This window comes from Gymnoscopelus microlampas, assembly GCF_963454915.1.
Source record: "Gymnoscopelus microlampas genome assembly, chromosome: 19".
Taxonomy (NCBI): domain Eukaryota; kingdom Metazoa; phylum Chordata; class Actinopteri; order Myctophiformes; family Myctophidae; genus Gymnoscopelus; species Gymnoscopelus microlampas.
The window spans coordinates 25804829-25828744 of record NC_139956.1 but is presented as its reverse complement, the minus strand read 5'-3'; the positions used below and the strand labels follow the sequence as shown (position 1 = coordinate 25828744).

Below are 23916 nucleotides of genomic sequence, written 5' to 3'. Positions count from 1 at the left end.
CTGGTTTGTAGTGTGGTTTGAACAGCAGTTCCAGCCACTGAAGTAGTGTTAATATTTCTGTATTCATGGTCTCCAGATTTTTCAAGCATGTTGCTACTGATGATTGAGTGTGTTCCAAATTGTGTACAATAGGGGCAGAGCAGTATTTACAACCCTCAGAACTTCAGTATGGCGTTTCAATTTCCAGTTCATGCTCACTCATTGCAGTTGAATGTCCATCCGGTTCATTGATCTGATTTATTTCACTTATTGCAGGTGAATTTCCATCCGGTTCATTGATCTGATTTATTTCACTTATTGCAGGTGAATTTCCATCCGGTTCATTGATCTGATTTATTTCACTTACTGCAGGTGAATTTCCATCCGGTTCATATATTTGAGGCTGGTTAGCTTGAGTTGACATTGTTTGAGGGTGGTGGTGGTGGTGATGATTTGTTTGAGGGTGGTGGGTTTGACACCAACACGGGTGCTGAGTTTCTATTTCATCAAAGACCCACAAGTTTCCATCAAACTTTTCCATTTTGAAATTGCAAATGTTCCCTTTTTGATCGCGTTTGAATAAATAAAATTGTTATTTCCCACTGAGCTTGTTTGCACAGTTTTGCTTGTTTGTTCCTTTGTTTGTTGAAAATGATCCGGTTTTGCACCTGTGAACTCAGTTGTTTTTGCTTGAGATTGAGGTCCTTTTAAACATCTGGGGTGCCACTTTTTATGTAACGGTTTAGCTTTGATATTACTGTTTGGGGTGCCAGTTAGGCCAAAGCCTAACACGAATTTAGTCCAGTCTGGACAAAAAAAACACTTTTTTAAAAGCCAACCTTACACAGGATTTAAATGCACAATTAGTAGAACCAAATGAACCTTAAAACCTGAAACCAGGGATTGATTACCCACAAAAGAATACCTTCAACTCAATAAACAACAGAATGAATGAAATACACAGACACAAAAAAACTCAGTTTGACTTTGTATTGTAAAATAATCCCCAATCCAGTCCACAGTTTGTCCAATACCACGCAGTTCAGTGTCAGTTCACAGAAAGTCACTATTCACAACCCACTGTTCCTTCAAAACAGGTTATTCACAAATGTATTGAAACCTTGGTTAACCAAAATGAAATAAAGACAAAATAAAAATGCCCCACAACCTTTACCGTGGTGGCGAACGAATGAATGAGGCAACCAGCTGTACACCGTGTTTGTGTGAGAGAGGAGGGGGGGGGATAGCTCCAGGAATCCACTCCACTTTTTCCGGTGTGCCTGTGTGTGTGTGCGGTTTGGATTGTGTAGTTACCTCGCCATGATGCAACTCCAAAGGTCACTGCAAATCAACAAAATGAAACATATATTACAAACATAAACAAACAGATATTACATAGATTACAAACAGAAGTGATACTCAGGCGTCCTTTTCTTTCGTGTGTCATCGTTAGACGTCCAGCTCAATGACGTGCAGCCACGCCCTCGTCTCAGGTCCCACATCAAGAGACCGGCCTTCGATGGTGGTCTGTACAGGACACAGAGGTGATTATGTGATCGGCAGACTAAATAAGCATACTGTGCAGTCTCTCAGGCACAAACTGTGGGAGGAGTAGCGCGGCAAAATACAGATTATCTAGAAAGAAAGAAGAAGAAGAATAAAGTTGGGAGATTACTATAGTCCATACTAATAAACACAGATCATTTGTGGTGCAGTTGATTAGTTACAACATATCCGTCATAACCACAAATTAGACAGCACGGCACTGTACCAAATCCCATTAAACAATAATCTCTCAAAAGAAAAATAACACAAACAACAACTTATGTAACCCACATGGTTGTGTAAATCTAAGCATAAGAAGACATCCCAAATCACCTTCACACAACAAAGTTAACTAATACAGGTCTAAGGAGTTAATAATCAATAGAGTCACACTTACAGACAATGCTTGCCTGGCACAACAACAGAAATGGCAGCAAGGGTTTTACATGCTTTGGTTTTGGCTGAATAGACTGGGATCTAACTCTCTAACCTGTGCTGACCTACTGAACCGGGGAATATACCATTTGTCAAGATAGAGGGAATACAAGTGTTGTGGAGAATATAATACCTTGTGAAAGCCATCATTTTGTTCTAATTTGAATTTGTAGTTATTTTACAGTAATTTAATAACATAATAATCAATGCTGTAGACATGTGACAGATCACATTCATGATTTTATTTTATGAAGCACATGTCTTGTAACTATTCAATTTGGAAAATAGCAAGCAGCATATCCTTTTAATGCTTGCATGTATGATTGAAAATAATGCCATACCTTGCTATACCCAATTGACGCCCCTGATAGACCAGTAGTGGAAAAAGTACTCAAATGTTTTACTTAAGTAAAACAATCAATACTGCAATATAGAAATACGTAAGTAAAACCAGAATTCTAAATTGACTTGAGTAAAAGTAAAAAAGTAATGGCATAAAGTACCAAAGTATATGTACTTAAAGTACCAAAAGTAAAAGTACTCATGTAGAATGTCCCTTTTCAAGTTTTCAAATGCATAAAAACCTTTTGAAAATAGTTATAGCCGATCTACAAGCTCATAATGCATCGCGATGCGACACATTGTGAGCTTGTAGATCTGCTATTTTCAAAAGATTTTTATACATTTTGAAAACTTGAAATGGGACATTTCTGCAAAAAGTACATTTTGATGCCAATACTTCTGTACTTTTAACTCGAGTACATTTTGAATTCCAGACTTTTACTTGCTTTACTTTTACTTCTGCTGCTGGGGCCTTTCAGTAGGCCTGTCATGAGCCTCTAGCTGAGGTTGGCTTGGGGGTCCTCTGGCTACTGAGAACCAGGCATCAACATCTTTAATGAATCCATCTTTATATTTATTGACCTTTGAGAACCAATCATTTTGCCTTTCTTGTTCATCATGTGGAATAAGAGGCATCAAAGAATCATGCAGTGCATTGGAATTTTCAGACAATTTCATCAAGTTGTGTGTAGCGGTCCCCACCGAAAGATATAAGACTTGAACTGATCATGAATTGATTACGATCCAAAGATCAACGTAAGAACTGGCAAGACAGTACAAAAACAAATAAAAGACTCTGTTAGTTTCCCATACTGTGTGTAAGAACAACAGGTGGCTATCATAACACTAGCTCACTTAAGCTCCAAATTTAAATAATAGAACATTCAAACTGTACTGAAAGTGCTTTTTAACATGGCTTTGACGATCAGTCAGCATTACTATAATTACTTTACAATGAATTAAGGCAGATGACTTCGACATCATCACTTATTCTAATGAACTTGTCTTTTTTCTTTTTTAGCAGTTGTTTTTAAACTCATGAAACACGTTTTTTAACCTTTTTCAAGTGCTTATAATGACGTGTTTTTTAACCATAATGTATGAAATACAGTCATATCAAATACCTTCCTTTGCTATGTACAATTCAAACCTTTCATTTTCAACACACTTTACAGAAAGAGTAGCAAACTCAACTCTGGTTTAGTTTGTTCTTATTATCCATAGCACCACATTCCTTTGTTGCAGAAATACATTTCTTTCATTCAAAGTCCTTCAATATACCTTATGCTGAACAAGAGGTAAACAAATCAAGCAATGCATTTTTAGCAATGGTCCTGTCCTTGTATCACTACAAAACACCTGCTTAGCTGCTAAAGTAGCTAACAAAAGTTTGTAGCAACTCACCAATGTTATCAGAAAGGAACGCTTAGCCCTCTGGCAAGACTGAGATGATGGGCAAGGTGTGTGTGCTGTCTTGTGTGGCTTCCATATGTATTTAGATTAGTATTAATTTGTTTGGGCTCTGTGACTCTGTCACTCTCAGTGATCTCTCCTGCAGTGCAGCTGCAGTGCAGGTTGCCAGGTTGGTTCTGTGGGAATAGGGATTCACAGCAGAGAATGTGGCAGAGACAGAGAACGGGCGGGGCAAGTAGTAGAGGGGTGTCATGTGATTGGGGGAATTCCTCTGTCAGTCTTCATATCCTTGGCTGGCTATGCGCTTGTAGATATGCTATCTTTGTCGTGAAAATATGTGCAAATTGTTGAATATATATTTATATATTTTTAAGTGGACATTTGTAACTCAAATCTTTGCTTCTGAGGGAGTCTACAAATTGTTTTAAAAAATGATGCTATATCAGTGGTTCTCAAACTTTTTCATGTCAAGGACCCCCAAAGTGATATGTATTTGAACACGGACGTAGGGGAGACCATGTTGTTCCAGGGACCCCCGCCTAGAAGGAAAGATTTGAGTTACAAATGTTCGCTTTAAAAGAATATACATATTCAATACATATATTTTTTAATAGCAGTTCTACAAGCTCATTGAGCTCAGTTCGGGGCTCTCCCCCAGGCTGGCAGAGGGAGAGTAGTGCCCAGGATTACAGCTTAGTCAATTGGCACTGGGTGAAAAAAAATGGGTTACAAAAATCGTGGGATAAAAAGAGAAAAGAAAGTGTATTTGAAACAAAACATTAAACAGATCACTAATAGGCTTACACACCTAATTAACACTCAGTGATGTTTGTCATTTTTTTATAATACTTTTCAATCTGTATTTCATGAACTGATAACAAACCAAGCTAACCGTCCATAAACTCAACACAATATTAGTCCGGCCGTTTCGAGCAAAAATCGTACACTTTACGATAAAAGCATGACATTTGGCACACCGTTAGGGCATGCCATAAGGAACATTTTTGGCTATAGGGCCATCGCAGTTTTGTCCTGTGGTAACTATGGCAGCCATTTTCCAAAATGGCCACCACCTGCTGTCATTTTACCAATAACTCAGGTGCTAGACCACCTAGGATCTTGATTCTGGTGACTAATCCTACATTTTCAAGGATGAGGAATACAGTGGTACTATTTACAACATGCTACTACCTAACTACATATATCTGGCATTCAGTTAATTCAATAATTGTAAACCCATCAAAATATGTAATGATGTAGTACAGTAGCCTACATGTTTTCAAACTGACACGTGAGAGTCAAGAATGCAGTACTTCACTGTTTTCACTCTTTTATTAGTAGTCGCATTGCATAATTATTTTAAATGGACTATAAGACACAACAAAGACAGAGTACTCATGAGTCATAGCATAATGGCATATAGACCAATTATTTGCACTGGTTTCACCCAGCGCAAATACACCCCAACCCCCTCTTGTGTGTTGGCTAGTGAGGTGCGTCCTAGCGAGACCTGATAGAATGGGTTTCATTGCGCACATACTGGTTCCGCACATATTGGTTCTTAGCAGTGTGACGTCGTCTGTTAAGGGGTCTATTCAATAAAGCCAGATAATCTACACAATGTTAGTTGCACAGTCCACCACAGTAGCAAAGGGCAGTACACTGAAGTGCTGTCTTAACACATCTGCATTGTCCACTGCATCCCTTTTTGCAACCACAGCGGAAGAGTTCCCGACAGGCCAGGCTCGCTTCTGTGTGGTCCAGTGCACTTCCCATCCTCCTGTCAAAATTAGAATCAGCTTTATTGTCAGATCACAGGTTTACAAGTGTAAAGAAGCGGATTAAATTATTTGCATTCACCTGTCTCCTTCCTCTTCCACCCCCATTCACCTGGGGATGGGAGTTCAGGGGCTGCAACCATCGCCTGTCCCCAGCAGTGGCCAGCTTGGTAGGCTGCCCTCTTTGTATGTTGAATCAGTGCAGCTCGTGTTGGGGGAGTCCATCAATTGTTCTGCCCTTCTAGGTGAATAGCTGCTTCCGTGCCTGATTCACTGATGCCTGGCCGCTAGTATGGTCATAGAGCAATACCACAAATGGTCAGTATCATTATCATGGTCAGTATCATGGTCAGTACCAAGGTCAGTACCATGGTCAGTACCATGGTCAGTACCAGTACCATGGTCAGTATCAGTACCATGGTCAGTATCATGACCGGTATCATGACCAGTATCATGGCCAGTATCATGGTTAATTATGGTCAGTACCATGGTCAGTATCATGGTCAGTATCAGTACCATGGTCAGTACCATGGTCAGTATCAGTATCATGGTCCATACCATGGTCAGTATCATGGTCAGTATCAGTACCATGGTCAGTACCATGGTCAGTATCAGTATCATGGTCAGTACCATGGTCAGTTTCATGGTCACCATGATACTGACCATGATACTGACCATAATTAACCATGATACTGGCCATGATACCGACCATGATACTGACCATAATTCTGACATTAAACTGACCATGATACTGACCATGAAACTGACATTCTACAGACCATGATACGTACATGATATTGACATTATACCGACCATGATACTAACCATCATACTTGCCAGGAAACAACAATTTGAGCCGTTATTGTCTCCGCCAGGCCGAAAGGCATGGCGAGAGTGTATGTTTTACCCCTGTCCGTCCGTCCGTCCGTCTGTGAACAGCTAATCTCTGGCACCGTTAGCCCGGTTTATTACTGTAAATGTATTACATTATGAGCAGTTATTACATTATGAGTTGCTACAGCAACTCATAATGTAATAACGGCTCATAATGTAATAAACGAAATGTAATAAAAGCTCATAATGTAATAAACTAAATGTAATAAAAGCTCATAATGTAATAAACTAAATGTAATAAAAGCTCATAATGTAATAATCAGCTCATAATGTAATAAAATCATGAGCCCATAATGTAATAATGTGTTACATTAAGAATCTTGCGTAGCCACTCATAATGTAATAACACTGCATAATGTAACCAGAAAAAGTGCTCCCCGGAGCACAGGTCTCCGCCAGGTCAGGGAGGTTATTGTGGCCTCCTGGTGGCGCTATAATAGGCCAATGTGAAAAGGGTGCTATTTCTTCTTAGGCCTTTCAATCGGACACTGCATTCATGATTTGAGGCATTTTGTTCCAAAAATGTGTTTTGCTAAATTAGACCTGCTGGTGGCGCTATAACAGGCCAATGTGAAAAGGGTGCCATTTCTTCCTCGGCCTAGTGGGAAGGTGTGCGCAAAATTTCACGGCAATCGCACACTGCGTTGATGATTTGAGGCATTTTGTTCAAAACGAACCAATCCTGCAAACTTTGGAAGCCAATCTTAGCCAATCAGGATAGAATATAAAAATCGGAGAGACCCGTGTTGATCACATGACTATATAGATACTGTGTACCGATTTGCGTGAGGTTTGGACAAAATCTGTAGGAGTGATATCCAAAAATGTGTTTTGCACAAATCGGCCTCCTGGTGGCGCTATAACAGGACAATCTGAAAATTTTGGGGCAGATGTTCGGCTTTGGCATCCAGGGAGTGTGTGTGCACAGTTTCGCAGCGGCCGGGCTAACAGACACACGGACGGACGGACGGACAGACAGGGGTAAAACATACTCTCTAGCCATGCCTTTCGGCCTGGCGGAGACAATAACGGTTCAAATTGTTGTTTCCTGGCAAGTATGATGGTCAGTATCATGGTCGGTATAATGTCAGTATTATGTACGTATCATGGTCAGTATCATGGTCTGTAGAATGTCAGCATCATGGTCAGTATCATGGTCAGTATCATGGTCAGTATCATGACAGTATTATGGTCAGTTTAATGTCAGTATCATGGTCAGTATCATGGTTAGTATCATGGCCAGTTTAATGTCAGTATCATGGTCAGTATCATGGTCAGTATCATGTCAATATAATGTCAGTATCATATACGTATCATGGTTAGTATCGTGTCAGTATCATGGTCAGTTTAATGTCAGTATCAAGGCCAGTATCATGGTCGGTATCATGGCCAGTATCATGGCCAGTATCATGGTTAATTATGGTCGGCATCATGGCCAGTATCATTGTGACCATGAAACTGACCATGATACAGACCATGATACTGATCATGATACTGACCATGATACCGACCATGGTACTGACCATGATACTGATACTGACCATGGTACTGACCATGGTACTGACCATGGTACTGACCATGGTACTGACCATGATACTCACCATGATACTGACCATGATACTGACCATGATACTGACCATGATACTGATAATGATTATTATGATGTAACACTTTACTTTTCTCAACAATATGAGACATTATTACATTATGAACTTTTATTACATTATAAGCGGCCACGTGAGATTTATAATGTAACACATTATTACTGTAGTAACTGAGTAGTACCACTGTAATATGCCTGACTACGCCACCTCCCGCTTGTGGAGGGGGCAGGAGGAACCCTTAAACCTTATTCTGTTCAACTTCCCTTAAACAGGAACAATTATTTTACTAGAGGCAGTTTGTGGAAAAATATAACAACTTTATTACCATAAAATTACAAAACACATCACTGTCTATTACAAACTAGCACGACAATTAAGGTATTTAAGGCAAGGTATTTAGTATTAAAATGGCAATCTAACAGTTACCTCTCACATTATAAGGAAGGGCGGGTGCACACAGTGAATACCAAAATAACTAGGGGAAAAGAAAAGGGGACAGGCCTCAAAGAAATCATGCAATATAAATACAAAACTCAAATACAAAACATGCAGTGCCAGGTTATATGAATACACACCAATAAAACCAAAGGGGTCCCCAGTGCAGTCCCAAGCTGAGAGGAGAGCCGTGTGCAGCAGGGCGGACCCGGCCTTGAACAGGGTTACATGAATTAAACTGTAACAGAACAGAGGAGAGAAACAGTTAAAATATGCCAATATGGATAAATGTTAAAACCTATGCCTACAGTGTACCTTGGCTAGATGGCTCAAACAAACAAAACAAAAAGAGTAAATTAACAGTGGAAAACAGTGGCCGGTGTGGTCCCTTTAAGGAGACAAACAAAACGCATTAGTTGCCAGCCCTAGTATCACACTATAAAACATTATATTCAAATCATTAAAAGAACAAAACAGCTTAAAACCTACTTTGTGTTGCAGTAACGGTGCACACAATATAAGGCCAAGGCGAGGGGGCAACCTCAACACCAGAGCTGCTGTATAAAAGACAGTGATGTTACAAACTAAAATACACTAAAATCCACAAAGAGGCAATGCATAAAATGTATACTGCTTTACCCGTGTCTCCAGGTAGGGCAGATACACCAGGAGGTCACTTCATTTGTAAAACTGAAATAATAAATAAATGCATTACAAGATAATAAAACACAATGCTGTTGGCTAAATTAAAGTGCTAAAGAGCATGGGAAGCCTCCATGTGCTCAACAGAAAATAGGCAACCAAACAAACAAAAGCCAGTAGTAACATGTGCTCAAACAATAAGCTAAACATTAGCATGAGCTACAACAAACAAAAGGGTCGCACAAAGTAGCAGATCTACAAGGTTCAGTTTTTGGCCTACCATGTGTTCTCCTTCTCCCTGCATGAACCATGCTGCCTACAGCAGAGACAAATGGCTCTCTACTGGGAGGAGCTGGCTTTTATACTTCCTGGTCATGGTGGTCAGGTGCAGTGGGTGCACCAGTCACCTAGATTCCCACATTACATTATAGAAAAATCTGTTATTACGTTATGCGCTAATTCTTTTATTACATTATGAGCTGATTATTACATTATGAGTTTTTATTACATTTAAATTATTACATTATGAACCATTATTACATTATGAGCCGTTATTACATTATGAGTTGCTACAGGGTCTTGTTTCCTCGCTGAGGATGGTCTTCTTCCCTCTATGGCCTGAGCCGATTTCATGTCTCTTGGCTATGGTTTCGCTGGGTAGGGGACAGTGGGAATCTCGTTCGATTAACTCGGGCTCCCCCTGCTGCATACGGATCCCCTCGCCGAGCCCCGTGATGGGGCTCGAGGCGAGGCCGACCGCGGGGGGCCTCGGGCGGTCCGTTGCAAGACAGTGGGAATCTCGTTCGATTAACTCGGGCGCAGCCACTGCTGAGTTGCGGGACAGCTGGGGCGCCGGGCACGACCAACATAGATACGTAGCTGCTCGCAGGTTCATGTCAAGTTCCCCCACCCCCAACCCCATCAAGGTAACTTGCCTTGCGGGTCTACTATCGGGAACTCCTGCGGGCGCTACCTGTGCGGTCTACACCCATATAAGGTACTGTCCCGGCGTGGGCACTTGGCAGTGCCTGCAAGCCCAACTCACACACGTCCGCAGCGCCCTTTAAGACAAGCATATGCTACTGGCAGGATCAACCAGGGGCCTGTTCCTCAAAAGGTGAATAAACTAAGCCTGGACTTAAGCCAAATCCAGACTTGACAAAGTCGGGTCCATATAAGCCTCGTTTATTCCGTTCCTCGAAGCAAAGCCAGGCTGAAAAGGAGCGACTTTGTCGAGCTAGGCCTTGTCAAGCCAGGCTATGTCCAGCCAGGATAATGAAGCCAGGCTTCACGTATTTCTATAAAAGACCATGAAAGTCGATAGCAGAATCCTTGAACTTGACCAATCATGGAGTCCAAAACCAGAGCGGCGTTCCTCTCTGTGGCTGAACAGCAGCATTGCAGCAGCTCATGAAATCATACAAGGAAGTAAAATCTAAAATGTATTATAAGCGAGAAAGGAAACGCGACCGCAATAAATAGATCCAGGGAGAAAGCGTGGCAAGGTATTGCAAGCACACACAGAGTGTGTGTGTGTGTGTGTGTGTGTGTGTGTGTGTGTGTGTGTGTGTGTGTGTGTGTGTGTGTGTGTGTGTGTGTGTGCGCGCGCGCGACGGTACGGGACGGCAACGGGACGCACGGGACGGGACGCCGCGGGGGGTTGCTTCCGGGGCACAGTTGCTTCCGGCAGTCGACATGGGTGGTCGCATCAATGATCGCTCTCGCGTCCTGCGTCCTCGCATACCTTTCCTTATCCTCATCCTGTGGATTATGGATTTACACCTCAACTCCGCATGGATTATACACCAGAAGGATATGGAATCATACGAGACAGAAAAGGTAGAATCACACAATGACTTCTACCTAACTACTGGAACCGAGAAAAAACACCCAGGTTATGGAACCACGGCGATCCACTCGACTCTCACAGCCAACCCGAAGCGAAGAAACAAACCCCTGAATGGTAGATGTAATCGGAAGACGTACTTCTGTTTAATTCTACTACTTTCCGGAGACGTTGAAGTTAACCCTGGCCCTGTGACCACAAGGCAATCCGCTCGGCTCATAGCTGAAACCAACAGGCTAGCGGCAAACGTTGCCACAAGCAACGGGGCAAAACAACAACAAAGCCATGCTGGAACAAAGAACTTCCGGAGCACCGGAGCTAGCCTAGCCAACGTTGCTACCGAAGCTAGCCTCGACGACAACACCAACGGCTTCACACCAACTCGACTAGGCGAATCAACCCAAATGATCAACCTAAACACCGACGTCGTATCCACTGCAGCCGTCGACGAGGACGCTTGCACCGACGCACAACGGCGATCAACCGGGAGATGCAGCGTAGCCGAGAACGTGGAACCAAGGAGTCACCTAGCTGTTTTCACCGGAGCAGAGACCTTGATGCACCGCTACAAACCTACGGTTCGTTCCAGGGCCAGGGTCCCAGCAGAGACCGTGATGGGACCATTAGCAGAGGCCGTGCTGGGACCTCCGCGCCCCATCCCCCCCCAACCCCCCAACCCTCCCCAATCCCCCAACCCCCCCCAACCCCCACTGCTGGCTGCCCACGACGGAACAATGGCTTTGATGGACACTACACCCCCCTCCCCCCCCGAGACTGCTCCTAAACATCTCTCAGTGGATAAACACCTATCCATTGAAAAAATGATCAAATCGTTTGGCGTTGGCTTGCACATGATACATCTTAATGTGAATTCTCTAGCAGGAGACAAGCTAACACAAATCAAGCAGATGTTTTATGATGGTAAGGTTGACATTTTAACTTTCTCTGAAACAAAACTTGATCAAGCGATAACTGATTCTGTGATTGAGATTGAAAACTACAAACTCTTCAGGAAAGATAGGAACAGAAACGGGGGTGGTGTTTGCATGTATGTTCATACTGACAATGTCTGCATCCTTCGGGAAGACCTGATGGATGAAAACATTGAAGCTGTGTGGGTCGAGATCATTTTTAAACATGCCAAACCTGTGCTAGTCGGTACCATATACAGACCTCCTAACCAGACTGATTTCTATGATAGACTTGATGAATGCTTAGCTAAAGTGGACCATGCGGAGACGATTCTTCTTGGTGATTTTAACACTGACATACTCCGCAAGGAAGCGTCAGTGTATAAGTCATTCAAGGCGTGTTGTGATCGGCATTCACTCCACCAGCTGATCACTCAGCCCACAAGGCTGTGTGTTTCCTCTCAAACTACCATAGATCTCATTCTAACAACGGACAAGGAAAAAATCCTAAATAGTGGTGTTTCCACCTGTGGCATATCTGATCACAACATGATCTTTTGCACCAGAAAGAAACGTAAACCTAAGACCGGTTACCACAAAACAGTCACAATCAGAGACCTCAAAAATTATAAGAGTGAGGACTTAGATCACAGACTGGAGGAACAGGATTGGTCCGACGTTCTAAACAGCACACAGGTAGACGAATCCTGGCTTTGTTTCAAAACCAAATTCATTCAAATTTTGGACAGTGTGGCTCCCATGAAAACCATCAGGGTCAAAACCCGCTCGGTACCATGGATGAATTCGGACATCCTTACTGCCATGAAAGTCAGAGACAAAAAGTGTTCTGAGCTTCATAAAAGTAGGATCAAACTAGCCAAATGTTTTAACAAAGGTCTCGAATCCCACGTAGCTAAACTTGAAAAGGAAAAAAACAAGCTAAGAAACAAGGTAAATAGCATGCTCCTGTTAGCAGAAAAAAGCTACCTCGATGACAAGATTGAGGAAAATCAAAAAAAAACACGAGAGCTTTGGAGGCTACTCAAGAACCTACTAGGCTGCAGCAAAAAATTGAAAACCAGGCTTTCAAACTTAAGCCTCAAGGTGAATGACACTCTCATTTCATCCAAACACGAAGTGAGTAAAATCCTCAACATATTCTTCACGACCGTAGCCTCAGATTTGGTTGAAAAACTTCCTCCACACTCTGGGAGATATGGTGAGGAGTATGTTGTCTCATTTTACGAAAAACAGGGTGTTTGCAAAGATGACTTTAAACTCTCCCCTGTGAAAACAGAAGAGGTGTTTAAAAAATTGAGTGCTCTTCATCAACACAGAGCCACAGGCCTCGACAATATCCCCCCCAAATTTCTAAAAGACTCAGCCGCCTCCATTGCTCCAATCATTACCCACATATTCAACCTCTCCACCACACAGGGACAGGTCCCCAACGACTTCAAAAAAGCAAGGGTGACCCCTCTGTTCAAAAAAGGAAACCAATTAGACCCTGGCAACTACCGCCCTATTTCTATTCTAAGCTCCATCTCGAAAGTCATGGAAAAAATAGTCTATGAACAGGTCGACAAGTATCTTGCCGAGAAAAATCTAATCTACAAATTCCAATCTGGCTTCAGAACAAACCACTCCACTGACACATGCCTTCTCTATTTGAACGACTCTATCAAACAAGAGATTGAAAAGGGCAAATATTGCGGCATGGTCATGCTGGACCTCCAGAAGGCTTTTGACACCGTTAATCACCCGATTATGATCAATAAGCTCAGAGCAATAGGTTTTGATGACACGTCAGTGAACTGGATGAGATCCTACCTGGAAGGGAGGGAGCAAGTGGTGGAAGTAAACGGCACCCAGTCCCCCCCCCTCCCAGTGACTTGTGGTGTTCCCCAAGGAAGTATACTAGGACCCTTACTGTTCCTGATATATGTGAATGACATGTCGTCAGCCTGCGACTGCAACCTGTTCCTGTTCGCAGATGACTCGGCCCTGCTAGTCTCGGACAGGGACAGGCTGCAGGTTGAGAAAACTCTCAGCTCTGAACTCAACAAGATCTGCATCTGGCTCTCCGACAACAAGCTCTCATTACACCTGGGCAAAACGGAATGCATCCTCTTTGGGTCCACTCCTAACCTCAGAAAGGCAGAGAGCTTCACGATCAAAGCGGGTGATGATATCATCAAAAGAAAAAACGAAATTACCTACCTGGGCTCTATCTTGGAGGCTGACCTCTCTGGTGACAAAAATGCTGAAAAAACGATCAAAACGGTCCACAAAAAAACACGCTATTTGCGGAGTATTGATCGTAAAGTCAGTAAGAAGACTCTGAAGACTCTTGCAGTGGCCCTCATACAAGGTCATTACGATTATGCATGTACTTCATGGTATCACAACACCACCAAGGCCTTAAAAACAAGGCTCCAAACATCCCAAAACAAACTTGTAAGGCTACTTCTTGGCCTCAACTACAAAATCCATCTAACCCCTGATCATTTTGATAGGATTGGATGGCTTAGGGTTGCGGACAGAGTACAGCAACTTGCTATGGGCCTGGTCTTCAAGATATATCACAACATTGGGATCCCCCTGTATTTGTCAAAATACTTCCAAAATGTTAATGATGTCCACGATCACAATACCAGAGGCAGCTCCACAAACCTTGTCCAACCCTTTTTTGGCTCAACAAAGGGAAGTAACTCGTTCTCATGCTATTCATCAAAAATGTGGAACGCCCTACCAAAAGGAGTAAAGGAGTGTAAAACCCTACTCTCTTTCAAAACAGCCCTAAAGATACACCTTCAGGAGGCTGCAATTGGAAAATGGCCCCTGTCTAAGTCCTAACCTAACCTACCCCCCTACCCCCCCCCCCCCTCTCTCCTTCTCCTTTTGTACATATTTCTCACTCTTCATACCAGTAACCTGTAAACTGATTGTATGACATTCTATAGTTCAATCAGAAACACTCTCGTCTTAGTAGATAAAGAACCATTTATTGCCACAAATGGAATACAGTTAAGCTTGGCGTTAAAGCTCCGCTCTTGGGAGAATATTCACTGAATTTTGTCGAAGCAGCCTGCTAAGCATATATTCAGAGAATGCTTAAGCAAATCCCCCATAGGGATACAATGACAACAATAAGCAATACATTAACATATTCGTTAGAATTAGCAGATATACATGATAAACACAAGTATTTGAGCCTAGCAAGATTTTAAACAGCAGATATACATGATAACCACAAGTATTTGAGCCTAAGCCAGACTCTAAACAAAGCAGATATACATGATAATCACAAGTATTTGAGCCTATGGCACACTCTAATCAAAAGGTGGAGGCTGGGGTGGAGGAGGAGCTAGCAAAATGCATTGGTTCAGCAACCAAGAAAGACCTAGAGAATATGAAGCCGTATTTATAGGAACCTCTTTGCTCAAGCGTGAGCTGTGATTGGATAATGAGTGTGTGATGTAATGACCAGCTGGGCTGTGAATGGGGAATAGAAAGCTGATGTTCACATCAGCTGACTGACTGCTGGTTACAGCTTTGGCGTGCACGACTTCCGTGTCCTGCATGAACTAACGCTATGCTTCATTTCAATCAGAAACACTCTCGTCTTAGTAGATAAAGAACCATTTATTGCCACAAATGGAATACAGTTAAGCTTGGCGTTAAAGCTCCGCTCTTGGGAGAATATTCACTGAATTTTGTCGAAGCAGCCTGCTAAGCATATATTCAGAGAATGCTTAAGCAAATCCCCCAAAACCAATAAATGCATACTCTCTGGTTTCAGCCAAGCGGCAGCTAGGATACTCAGAGAGTGCATAACAGAAATCCCCCCCAACACACGGAAGCCAACGCCAAGCCTAAAAAACGCCTTTATCAGTCATACTATATTATGTGAAGTAGCAAGACTGCTACTGACTTAAAATAGAATGCGCACGCAAATGCAAGCATGCATCTTAAGACTATGTGTTCAACAGGCCTGATGAATGCAGAAACCTGTTGATTCCTGAACTCAGGAGTCCTAGACGGTATCGTAAAGCGATGCTCACTGCTATGCTGCACCGCGAATAGGATTCGAAAAGGACATTCTATTTCTTTTTAAAGAAATCTGATATATATAAATATATATGTATGAGGTCATCCTATGATGAATGATAACTAATGTTTATCATTCATGATAAATAAAGTGTACTAACTATGTGTAACAGCAGCTTGCTGTGGACCTCAGCATTTAATTATTTAAGCTATACTAAAAGAATGCAAGCATGCATCTTAAAACGAGGTCATCCTACAATTAATGAGATATATACTGTGTGTGCTCAACAGCCGTGTTGATCCTGTACGTCAGGAGTGCTTTAAATGTAAGCATGCATTGGTGTGTTAAACAGCCATGTTGATCCTGAGCTTCAGAAGTTCCTCAGCATTTGATTATTAAGCTAAACTAAACAAATGCAAGCATGCGTCTATGTGTTCAACAGGCCTGATGAATGCAGAAACCTGTTGATTCCTGAACCTCAGGAGTCCTAGACGGTGTCCTAAAACGATGCCCACTGCTATGCTGCACCGTGAATAGGATTCGAAAAGGACATTCTATTTCTTTTTAAAGAAATCTGATATATATAAATATATATATATATATGTATGAGGTCATCCTATGATGAATGATAACTAATGTTTATCATTCATGATAAATAAAGTGTACTAACTATGTGTAACAGCAGCTGCTGTGGACCTCAGCATTTAATTATTTAAGCTATACTAAAAGAATGCAAGCATGCATCTTAAAACGAGGTCATACTACAATTAATGAGATACATACTATGTGTGTGTTCAACATCCATGTTGATCCTGTACTTCAGGAGTGTACTTAAGCAGAATGTGTACTATAGGGTTGAGATTCCTTGGTTGCCCCTAGCAACGGAACGCCCCTGTAATCACCACTGATTAATAACATATGCGTGTAACAGCAGCGTGCTGTAACTTCCTATCCGCTCAGATAAGAGGGATGCAAGAATGCATCCGTAAAAGGTCAACTATCTTCATCAGAATGAACCCATGCCATTGCCAACCACTTTTGAATGCAGACTCTATTTAACTGTCTCCTCATACAGTACATGCCACTCATTGCTTTTGAGCAACTTCAAGTTTAAGCCTAGACCAATGTAGCTGCGCCAATGCAATGCGGAAATGAGTGAGAGGTATACAGCTGCGCAGCAGTCCACATCTTTTGTAGAGGAGACAGAGCCGGGCCGTGAACCATGACCTTGGCTTTCCCTTGCCGGTCAGGAAGAACATTAGTCTTGCCTCGCCAGAGGACGTCTTTGCAGATACTGGATCATGGAGAACAGAGACAAAACATGGTTTTAGTTAGGGTTAGGGTTAGGGTTAGAAATTATGACGTTTGCACCTCCCCCCCCCCCCCCCTGTCTGATTTAAGATTTAAGAGTTTAAGATGTTAAGTTCATCCTACAAAAGTGTGAAACTATGTGTAGCAGCAGCATGCTGCAGACCTCAGAAATTATTTTATTAAACTAAATTAATGAGTAAAATGTAATAACTATATGCGGCAGTAAGCATACTGCGGACCTTACCCATCACGCACAGATAAAGAAATGCAAAACAAAACAGAATCATATTACCTAAATCAGTGCAGTGGAACCGTTAAGTTCATCCTACAAAAGTGTGAACTATGTGTAGCAGCAGCATGCTGCAGACCTCAGAAATTAATTAATCAAGCTAAACTAAATTAAAGAGTGTAAAATGTAATATCTATATGCAGCAGTAAGCATACTGCGGACCTTACCGATCACGCACAGATAAAGAAATGCAATACAAAACAGAATCATACTACCCAAATCAGTGCAGTGGAACCCAGCCAACACTTTCAGCAGCATACTTATGCCTGATGTCAATCTCAGATACGTAGATAGCGATCCACAAAAGCTTCAAGTTCCACAAGCATGCAGAACACCACCTAGATGAACTTTTGGAAAGACACACACAAGAGCAAGCCTTCTCGTCTGGACGCTGTGGAGATCTGCAAGCAAACAGCTGGATTATCTCATTCACTCATGGTGAACGTAGTAGCGTTCATGGCTGCAGACCGGCAACCTGCTGCTTCATTGTGAATGCTGGAACCAAGCAGCTGAAGAGTACTGTAACTGTACCGTTTGCAATAAGCAGACCACAATGCATCTTTAAGACTTTGTTTGCAATAAGCAATTATTTTAAATTGCAATTATCATCATACGTTTTCTTCTTTCTGCAACCATCCAATGAAACTTAACCCAGCAGCACCTGTATGAGTCAGAGACAAGTAAACCCCCTTTATCCTTGCAATGAATAATGACTATTATATGATTTCCGCCTTTCACCTGCTGTGTTTTTTGTCCAACTCGAGATGTGTTAGCTAAAAGTGAAGTAACATGCAAATTAATTCAATGCACTATGAATCCGCTCCCTGCATCTAAGTCATAAGCTGATAGAATTGAAGCAACAGAGAATCAGATTAACCTTTGCTTGCCCTCTAAATGGCACCCCCTCGAGGACAACCCACTACAATTGAAGCAACCGCCCCATTTCACAAGACTTTAATCCACCATGAAGTAATTATCTATTTAAGCATCTGCAAACTAATCCACCCACAATAGTTACCTGAACTTGAGCGATAAATTAAGTGAATAGAACAGGAATGCAGAAATAACAGCTTCACTGAGTGGATTATATTAACTTGAATATCCCATGATAGTTGTGTACCTTATTTAACATGACATGATAGTTGTGAACCTTATTTAACATGACAGTTACACTGCCATAATGCCTGCACATGACCAGTTAAGAAAGAAAACACCCTTGCCTTCACCTTATTCTCACACAGTAGCATTGAACTGAATTGACCATGATATGACCGTGTCAGTTGCATAGACTACAATACCCAAGATGCATGCTGTATGTATGAGACTTCCTGATTACTCCCAAGGAGTAGTCACGTGACACCACCACGGCGTGTTGCCAGATTGTAAGAGAAACAAGCGCCAAGTCTATAAAAACAAGTCGCAAAACAAGTGTTTAGAATATTAAACATTTTTTGTACCATGATTACATATGAATCTGGGGTTCCTTCACATGAACCCTGTTTAGTAATCATATTTGCTAGTGACTTAACAGAGCACAATCCCAAAGTCGCTTATAATAAGCAGACATGGCAACACTGATTTGATACACATGCTGTGATTTCCTTTCCTGGCTTGAATACATGTCTGAATTTGACTTCTTGTCTTATATTATGCCCCGTTGCACACAGATTGTCTACAACAGCTTTGATAAGTAGAAGCATTTGTGCTAGCAGAGCACTACAACTGTTGGAAGCTCTGCTTGAAGCTTTAGAGCCAACTAGATGGTACTGCACCATGTATTGTGGGTATTCCCAGAGTCAAGAGTGCCTCAGCAGAACAGCATTAGAACTTAGAAGCAGTACTTATTTTGTAAAAAAAATCAACTTTCGGCCCAAAAATTTAGCTCCATATATTTCTATACCTGAAGCCATAAAAATGCTAAAATAGCCACGTTTCATTACCTGATGAAAGCTCTTTAAAACCACTGGAATGTCTGCTGCTGGGAATAAAAGAAGTAGCCTACATGGGGAGCAAGGCTGCTGTGTTAACTTTGCAGCACTGTACAAACAAATCAAAGCTTTTACATGGCAGCAAAGCATGCTGTTAGCTTTAAGCTACAAACAATTCGAGCTTTCCACATGCTATGTTACCTTTAAGCTATAAACAATTCAAGCTTTCCACATGTTATGTTAGCTTTAAGCTACAAACAATTCAAGCTTCCACATGGGAAGGAAGCATGCTATGTTAACTGTGCAGTTCTGTATAACAACAAAGATTCTACATGCAGCAGCATGCTATGTTAGCTTCTAGCTACAAATAATTGAAGCTTTCCACATGGGAAGCAAGCATGCTATGTTAACTGTGCATTGCTGTATAACAACACAGCTTCTAAACATGGCAGCACGCATGCTATGTTAGCTTTGAGCTACAAACAATTGAAGCTTTCCACATGGGAAGCAAGCATGCTATGTTAACTGTGCAGTGCTGTATAACAAACCAAGCTTCTAAATGCAGCAGCATGCTATGTTAGCTTTAAGCTACAAACAATTGAAGCTTTCCACATGGGAAGAAAGCATGCCATGTTAACTGTGCAGTGCTGTATAACAACAAACTTCTAAATGCAGCAGCATGCTATGTTAGCTTTAAGCTACAAACAATTCAACTTACCACATGGTGAAGAGAGTAGCCTACAAATAAATCAAGCTTCTACTGTCTGGGCAGCAAGCATGCTGTATTAGCTTTGTGCTACAAACAATTCCTAATTTCTGCATGGCAGCAAGCATGCTATTAGCTTAAGCTATGAGCACATTAGTGTTTGGCAGCAATAATAGAAGAAGCATTGGCTGCTGTAGCAGTGGTAAAAGTCAGCATCATAAGCAGACTCATCTCATATAGCACCAAAATATCATAGAGCAGCGCACAAAGCAGTAGATGAGCAGTAGATGAGCAGCAGATGAAGCTCGCAGCAGCTAGCAAAATGCATTGGTTCAGCAACCAAGAAAGACCTAGAGAATATGAAGCCGTATTTATAGGAACCTCTTTGCTCAAGCGTGAGCTGTGATTGGATAATGAGTGTGTGATGTAATGACCAGCTGGGCTGTGAATGGGGAATAGAAAGCTGATGTTCACATCAGCTGACTGACTGCTGGTTACAGCTTTGGCGTGCACGACTTCCGTGTCCTGCATGAACTAACGCTATGCTTCATTAGTTGTGTATATCTGTCTGTCTCTTATATGTCATCATGATTTGTGTGCATGGGGAACTCATTTGAAACAAGCTCTGTGCTTTTATGAGTCTTCCAGTTTAGTAGACCTTGTATTGTGAATTTGTACTTCCATGTACTGTTGTTCTCATGTCTTACTAAATAAAGTACATCAATCAATCAAATGACCGCGACTGGGGGCCGCGACGGGATGAGCGGGGGACAGGGGGACGGGGGGGGACGTGTGGGGGGGGGGGGGGGGGGACACGCAATAACCCCACATTTGCAAGATCACTTTGGTAGAGGTTTGGGTTGTGTAGTTACCTTGCCATCATGATGTAACTCCAAAGGTGGACAAGAAATAAAAAATAATTTCTCCATTGACTAGAAATTGATCATTTAAAATATGCTCCTCATTGACTTACATTCAGTGAAAAAAAAAATCTGTTATATATTATCAAACATCTAACAACAATATGAACTACAGTATAGTGTTAACAGAGTGACAATGACATCCCATGAGTCATTGTGAAACAATTATGATTCATGGTCACACACTATTTCAGTAATATAATTAATTTGATTATATCTGATTGTATTTATTTCATTTTATTTGAATGCAAGGTCATTAAAATGAGTCCATATTCAAACACATGTGTTGAATTAACTGTGGAAAAACTTGAAGAACAAGGCACTGGATTAAGTAAGCTTGGCTGTTAGCCTGCTCCTGACCAGGCTAACTTCACAGCTAAATTGCCATGGTAACTAAGGTAGGATTGCTTCAATTCTCTTTTGAGGAATCGGCTCATGGCTAAACTTAGCCTGGGTGAACTGGCTAAACTAATCTTCAAGCTAATTCAGCTTTTGAGGAACCGATTCAGCCCTAATCCTGGCTAAATTAAGCCAGGATAGGTGTTAAAGCCAGGCTTAAGCTTTCATTCTCTTTTGAGGAACAGGCCTCAGGTAGGCCTCCTGTTCCGCCACGACAGCGCGCCCAGCTGAGGCGCGCGCCGTGGGGTTCCCGGTCCGCGGAGGCCGCCAAGGCCTCCCGTGAGAGGGGCGGCTGTGTCTCCCGGCGGCGCGCACTGCGACGGTCTCCACTTCCTCCTTTGCCCCCTAGCCAGGTCGATGGCATGTTACGGGGGATCGGCCCCGTGTCCCGTTGCGCAGCTGTTTGGTTGGTCGCCGGAGTACGCGACACAAGCAGGGTTTGTGAAATGGAGTCTCCGGAGCGCGCCTTCACACCCCCACCGCATACGGATCTCCTCACCGAGCCCCGTGATTGGTCTCGAGGCGAGGCCGACTGCAGGGGCCCTCGGGCGGTCCGTGGCAGGACAACTAGGTTAGACGGTCTCACTAGGACAGGGTCGGCGACGGAGGAGTGCGGAGGAGGCCGGGGCCTCTCCGCATGTGGTCCTTCCGCGCCTGGTCGACCAGGCGCATCGGGCCCGAGACGCCCGAGACTTTCCCACCTCCCCTATCGGGGAGGCGGGAAAGGGACCCATGGCCACCACTAACGGCGCCCAGCTCGGCCCGCCCGGGTCGCCCCGAGACGGAGCCTCGTGCCGGGCCTCGACGCGGCCAAGCTCCATAGGTACGTTCTGGAGCAAGTGGGCGTCTCTACCGAGGGACTTTTTCAAAGGAGGGAGGCAAGGGCGAGCCGGGCACCTCCAGGGCCCGGGGAGGGGACAGGGAGGTACGATGCGGAGATCCAGGGGAAGGCGGCTCGCGCCGCCCTCCCCAGACGTAGCCTCGCGTCGGGCATGGCGACGGCCAAGCTCCATAGATACATTCTGGAGCAAGTGGGCGTCTCTACCGAGAGACTTTTTCAAAGGAGGGAGGCAAGGGCGAGCCGGGCGCCTCCAGGGCCCGGGGAGTGGACAGGGAGGTACGACGCGGAGATCTAGGAGAAGGTGCCCCGGTCCCGGGCACGGTCCCTAGCTATCCTCTGGCCAGGATGTCCAGCCACCGGGGGCCTCGCCACACAGTGCGATTTCCGCCTTTTTTCTGGGTTTTTCGGCCGCGGTTTGCCCGGGCAGCCACCCCGGGACCCGAGGGGGGCACCGCCGCGTGCGCACCCCCGGCCCGGATCCAACGAGCCCTCAGCCGGCCCCGGGCGACCCACGGTCTGGGAGGTACCGGCCGTTTTGGCCCGAAAAAGAGCAGATCAATAAAACAAAAAGACAAGCCAAAAAAAGTTGAGATTTTCAGCCGGGGGTCCTCCAGGGGGTCCCCGGGGACCTCTGGAGGCCATACAAACACAGTGCGATTTTTGAAATTTTTCAAAGAACCATGATTTTGGGCCTCGCTGAACCCATCGCCACCCCAGGACAGAGGCCTCTGTCCTGGGCATAACTATCCGATGGCACCAGTCGGCCTTCCAGGCACCTCCAGGAAAATTCCCGGAGGCAGGAAGGCAGGGGCTGACCTCCTCGAGGGCCCTGGACAGTGGACACTTACAGTAGAAGAATTTTCGATTTTTTTTTTGAGAACCAGGATTTGGGTCCCTCGCGGCCCCGACTCTGCCCCAGGAAGAGGCCTCTATCTGGGCATGGTCCCTACCTATCCGATGGCACCAGTCGGCGGTTCTCCATTCACACAGGGGAAGGGCCAGGGAGCCTCACGGCACACTGCCGGGTGCACACTCGCCCGCTCTACCCGCCCCGGGAGGCGGGAGCCACCGTCCCTGGGCACGGAGGTGGTCCACCGGGGACGGCGCCGCCTTGTGGACGCCGGCGGTATTGCGCCCCGCGGCCACCACAGGCCTATCCAGGATTGTGGATCTGCTCTTTTTCCACGGCAGGACTCTGTTTTTTTCCAGACACCCGACCAGGGACCCCCAGGGACCCCCGGGGAGGCCTCGACCCAGCCCAGGGAGCCCCGAAGCTGGGTACTCGCTCCTGGCCGGGGACCCCCGCGGGTCCCTGGCTCCAGAGGCTCCACCCTGGCCACTCGGCCGGTCGGCTCAGGCCCACGCCCCCCAGGCCGGATTCCGGCTTTCGGACCCGCGGGGCGTCGAAACAGCGGGGTGTAACCCTGTGGACGGACCCCACACTGACTACCCACTTCATTAATATCTGCTGCTACTTGAACAATAGACTGAGGAACTCTTGTGAAAGTACTCCTTTTTTATTTATTTTAGTACACTCCTTTGATATTGTTTGTTATTTGATATTTTCCCTTTTCCCATGTTCTCTTCGCTTTTTACTGTTTGTTAACAGTTCACATGGGTTCACAAGTATGGGACGACTGGGATTTC

The 23916-nt window shown here is 43.9% G+C and overlaps 1 long non-coding RNA gene across 1 annotated transcript; it reads right to left on the bottom strand.

Annotated features, from left to right (window-relative positions):
* Positions 1-5706: 5706 nt before the first annotated feature.
* On the bottom strand, positions 5707-9377 carry LOC311034758. Its single transcript, XR_014599628.1, has 4 exons — positions 9348-9377; positions 8915-8982; positions 8566-8663; positions 5707-5779 (listed from the first exon to the last, which is right to left on the bottom strand). It is a non-coding gene; the product is annotated as an uncharacterized lncRNA (long non-coding RNA).
* Between the last annotated feature and the right edge of the window lie 14539 nt (positions 9378-23916).